Source organism: Pyxicephalus adspersus, chromosome 2 (genome assembly GCF_032062135.1).
Source record: "Pyxicephalus adspersus chromosome 2, UCB_Pads_2.0, whole genome shotgun sequence".
In the NCBI taxonomy this organism is placed as follows: Eukaryota; Metazoa; Chordata; class Amphibia; order Anura; family Pyxicephalidae; genus Pyxicephalus; species Pyxicephalus adspersus.
The window spans coordinates 1,834,546-1,840,000 of NC_092859.1; the positions used below are offsets into that span (position 1 = coordinate 1,834,546).

General features: G+C 42.6%; 1 long non-coding RNA gene across 1 annotated transcript in view; it reads right to left on the minus strand.

Annotated features, from left to right (window-relative positions):
• Positions 1-96: 96 nt before the first annotated feature.
• Positions 97-5,455, minus strand: part of LOC140324893 (uncharacterized) — a 25,566-nt gene continuing 20,207 nt past the window's right edge. The window contains exon 2 of the long non-coding RNA XR_011919583.1: positions 97-443. This is a non-coding gene — a long non-coding RNA (uncharacterized lncRNA). The remainder of the gene's footprint in view (positions 444-5,455) is intronic.

Genomic DNA, 5,455 nt, shown 5'->3' on the forward strand with positions numbered 1-5,455 from the left:
CAGGATCTTCTTATGGATGGAGCATTTCCTGCTCTCCAGGGACAAGGTGGGCTCACATAAGATGTGTTCTGGTCCCTTGTTGTGGACTCTCAGGTGTTTATCACACAGGTAAACCTCACAGAGCAGACAGGATATAACAGCAGGTGCAGGTGAGTCCACACACTGAGTACAGAGGACCCCGGACTCCTCCTGATCTGGCTCAGCAGACAGGAAATTCTTTGCTATGTTATTCAGTGTTACGTTCCTCTGCAATGCAGGCCGCTCCTGGAACTTCTGTCTGCATTCAGGACAGGAATAATCTCCAGACCCCTCCTGTGTATCCAGCACACGGGCAATACAGACCCGGCAGAAGTTGTGTCCACATTTCAGGGTTACAGGATCTGTATAAATGTTCAGACAGATAGAACATTCCATCTCAGCTCTCAGGAAAGCATACGCCATTGCTGATAGAAGAAGAGAGAAATGAAAGTGAAGTCTCCCAATTCAGCAAGCTAGGTGTGTCACTTACATGGAATTCAGCTGACGTGATAGGGTTGGGTCTATGCTTACTCTTCTCTCTTTTCATATTTAAACAGAGAAGGATCAGTGCCTTTACATTGGAGAGTTATAGAAAAGTCTATTCAATTGGCTCACCCTCCAATTTCCTGCCAACTCTCTTACCATACCGGCAGTGTATGGTCCTAACTCAGACAGTGCTGTCTTTTACAACAACGTGTTGGCTACTATCCAATCTCTTCCAAGTACTTCTCTATTGGTAGCAGGGGATTTCAATGCAGAACATACCACAAATGAAGACAGGCTTCCGCCGCCCCCCAGGCAAGGAGTCACCGCAAGTAATGATAAGACATATCAATCTTTCATCTTAGAAGGGCGGTTAAAAGATTCACGGAGAGATCTTCATCCATTGGAGTGTGAATTTACACACATATCAGTAGTTCATTCCATAATGTCTAGGATTGATTTCATTCTGGTGTTTGATAATCTATTGTTTAAGATTGATACAGCTGAAATCCATACTTTGGTGATCTCAGACCATGCTCCGGTTACCATTGCGCTAATGGATGGTTTTCTACATAAGGTTTGTATCATTCCTGGCTAAAGATGATTCTTTCCAGCAAAACCTCTTGTACTGGTGGCAGGACAATGAGTACCACAACACTTTTGGGATACAGCAAAAGCAGTCCTACGAGGAAACATCATGGCTTAGGTGGCATCAAAGAAGAAACAGACACTCAGTAAACACCAGGAAGCTTGCTCTCAAGCCCGCCAGGCCTAGTTGGCCTTCAAATCATCACGCTCCCTTGCTGACAAGGAACCTTGGCTACAATCTAAAAGAGCATGCAATTTCTGGATTGGCCAGTACGACACCATGATTAGATCCTATCGGTTGATTTTGTTTGTTATGAAAATAAGTCTGGTAGACTACTGACCAATCTGGCTAAAGGTTTCAGATGCCACCACAAGTTACGGCCATTAAGGACCCCCAAGGGGTTATACAGAAATTGCCTAGGGACATTGCTTCAGATTTTGCTTTTTATACAAAGAGTATATTCCACCCAAGGTAGTAATTTGGCCCATGGCCAAGCCTTTCTTGATAAATTACCACTTGCAAAGCTATCTGAAGATGATCTGCATTATTTGAATTCACCTGTTACAGAGGGGGAAACTTTGTCGGCTATAAAGCATTCTTCTAATTCCAAAGTGCCAGGCCCGGATGGCCTGCCCGCTGAGTTTTATAAACTTTTGAAGGACAAAGTTTCTACTCCTCTTACCACGTTGTAAAACAGCTTGTTCACCCAGTCTACTTATCTAGAATCAGGATGGTTAGCTTTTAAAAAAAGGTGCTCCTGAAAAAGCAGAAGGATCCTTTGGATCCAGGATCATACCATCCAATTTCATTGCTAAGTAAAGATGTTAAACTGCTCTTCAAGATCATAGCAGATAGTCTGACTTGGTTACTCCCACATCTAGTTAGCCCCACCCAACCTGGTTTCATTTTAGGCAAATCTACCACAGTTAGGTTCTGGAACATGCTCGTTTGTCAGGTTCTATTCCTGCATCATCCGCTATTATGGTGCTTGATGCTGAGAAAGCTTTCAATAGCATTGAGTGGCCCTGGCTGCATTTAGTTCTTGCCAAATTTGGTTTTGATGGTATTTTTGCCAAATGTTTTTATTCCATGAATATTCCAACCCCAGTGCCCAGATCCAGGTTTCAGGAGTTCAGTCCCAAGTTTTTCCTCTAGAAAGGGGGACCCATCAGGGTTGCCCCCTATCTCCACTATTATTCAATTTGGCCATGGAGCCCCTAGCTAGGTCATTTCATTACTGCAAATCAGACAGCTAGAATTTGACCCCTGGGGACTTAATAAGGGTCTTTTATTCACAAAAGATGAGGTCCCCTGACTGACCAAGACTTGGATGTTCAGGTATGCATTTCCAAAGGAGGACTGTATAAGTGGCAAGGGCTTGAACCTAAATTTACCCCATCAAGGTGACAAAGCTTGTTCCTTCAATCCGAAAGGTGAATCTCTAGCATGCAGAGCATTTCATCTGTACAGATTTAGTACCTGTTGGATGTTCTAGAGATTATGCTCTAGCTGGCTTAGGGTTAAGTACAAGCCATCCCGTCTCAACAAAGTGGTGGCACTTTGATCTCATAATTATATTGACATATTTGCATATACATTGAAGAATGTATTGATACCACACCCAACTAATGGGTTGTACTAAAGCAGGCTCAGTTCTTCATTCCACCAAGGTTCCCTTGAGGTGCCCATGTCATCATAAAAGCATCATGCTATTTTTTTAAATTGGACATCCATTCCCATTGTAAAAGTTGGAGTTTTTTGTTCCCAGGGGTCATAAAACTCAGATAAGGGTAGTAGAATGGCCTCTGATTGACCTCTGAGCTGTATTCAAAAACCCATTTAATAATAAACATTATCTTTCCACTATACCATTCTGTATAAAGTAGTATTTGTTTAGCTGATTAGTAGCTGGATTGTTACAGTGAGCTTTCCGAGACCAAGAATAATTATCCAAGGCCTACAGGAAAGCCTGGAAACCATATTTAGCCATATTTATCTGGTGAACAATATGCCACAGACATGCCAAGTTTGGTCTCTGTGAACTCTGTATTTTGTGGTGATTATTATTGTGGGGGTTGGCAGTTCATAAAACCCGTACTTATGAAATTATTATTATTGGCTAGAACAAGAGCATTTTGGAAGTGTCTACAAGCATCATATTCCATGTGGACACCTGCTATCATTGGATGGTCCTTTTAGTCCCACATCTGTGGTTGGCACAGAAAAAAACATGTAGGCCCAACAGAGGGAGCTCTCACTGATACCATCTTGTTGCTAAGGACAACGGCACTGACACATTGCCCCTGATTCATCAAGCAAAATCGGACGCTCGCTCGCGCATTCGTATTCGCGAGCTGAAATCGGAAGGCATCGCGCTAGTCATCAACTGGATAAGATAGCGGCCAGAGCCGCGCATCTCCGGCAGCTTTACACTGGCAAGCAGGGATCAAAAGTCACTGTTCCCCTAAAAAATCATTGTTTCAAATGGCACACATATCACCCTTAGTCCTAAAAAAAAAATGTTTGCGCTGTTGAAATGTTTAAAACATTTACGTGCGCCAAGAAAAATGCATATTTTAGAATCGCTTATTTCTTTTTTGTTAGGCAAGAGTTAACCGAGTTCAACTCCTCTCCATAGGCGCCTATATAAAAGCTAACGATGCCTTGTCGGATACGTGTTAACGAGCTCGATGCTGCGGGCCTGACATCGCACAACTTTTTTTTTTTTTTCTCAATAAAGTCACAAGCGCGCACACGTTCTTTTGTTTGATTTCTTGGAATGTTTGGATGTATATTTTGAAGTCAGTAGTAATGCTATGTATTGTGTTTGTGGCCATATCGTTTGCTTCTCACATTCTGGCGAGTGGGGGGTGGTGATTATCAATGATAATGACATTTCCAACTGCCATGTGTTTTTACGCTGCTTTTCATATTTCTCAGTTTAAGAACCTGCCATCTTTAATCTTTCACATGTCCTAAGCCCTCGTTTGCAACTACTTGAACTGTTGAGGATCCTGCTACCTACTAATCAGCCACATTTCTTGGAGGTTGTTGCAGTGCACTTCAAATACTGCTAATTTGGTGGCCTAGGATTTCAGAGATATTTTGGCACTATTATCTGAGTGTCCTCATAGGCTGTAAGATATGACATGCACAATTCCCACACACAGATATCACACTGTGCCCATCATGTCGTTACACATGCCCACAAAGTGGATATATTTTACCACATCAAGCTCAATCAATCAGAGGTAGATCATTTGAAGAGCACTAATTTGCCTCCTCTCTATCACGCAAGGCTGGAAATGATCTTTCTCTGGCTAACTCGCACCACAATCCTGATTTTGATGAAGGCACATTATTCTACTGTCTCACATAGATACTCCACATGTGCTGGATTATCTGACCCAGTGCGACAGTGCTTACATTTTCCCCCTAGATTGTATGTATGTCTGCCACTTACTAATGCTTCACTAAAACCGGATAAACAGAGTTTACATCTAGGAGCACAATTATTGTTTTTAGAATAGTTTTAACAAGATTAAGCTTAGTGGGGTGGCAACTGGAAGCTTCATAGTAATAGTAATAGTATACCCACATATATCTACACACAATCTTAACAAACAGTTTACATTTGCAACAGAAAATAACTAAATCAGGTGTTCGGTTGTTGTTAAAATAACTCACAGTTTCTCTTTTCTTTAGACTATGATTCGCAGGCGATATGACCAGCAGAGGTCCATTTTTTCCAAGCACCAAATTTCCGAGTGGCTGGCAGACAGGCTGTGGACCCCAGAAGGGAGGCTACCAACAGTGGCCCAGATCCAGCATTGCTGGAGTGACCTGAAGCGGAGGAAACCGGATCTGGTGCGTGAAGTGGAGGACCGCATCCTGTCTGGTAAGTTTGGCATTTTGTCTTCCCCTCTTCATAAGGAATGGTGTTTTACAATGTTTGTTGTCTGTGTTAAGTAGTATTTTTAAGCCTAGAACTGTTTGTTTTTCACTTCCTATATTTTACTACCCTTATTCATTTGGTATATTTGATTTTGTTATTACAGCCAACACTGCATCATGCTGGCTGCGCATTTTGCAGCGCCCACATAGGCGACTGGCCATCGCCCAGGATGTGGAGGAGGAGCCCTCCCCTGAGGAGGAGCCCGCTGCACCACAGCCAGAGGCCTCCGATGGAGAGGAGGCGGCCGAGGCCGAGGAGATTGTCTGTAAGTTAACCTTAGAATCAATTTTTGAAATTCAACACATTCTCACACTACTTTTTCTCACCATTTTTCCTTACAAATACAAAGAAAGATCTAGCAGGATTTCACGTAGCTTCCAGTCATGCATCAAATGAACGTTCTTTCTAGG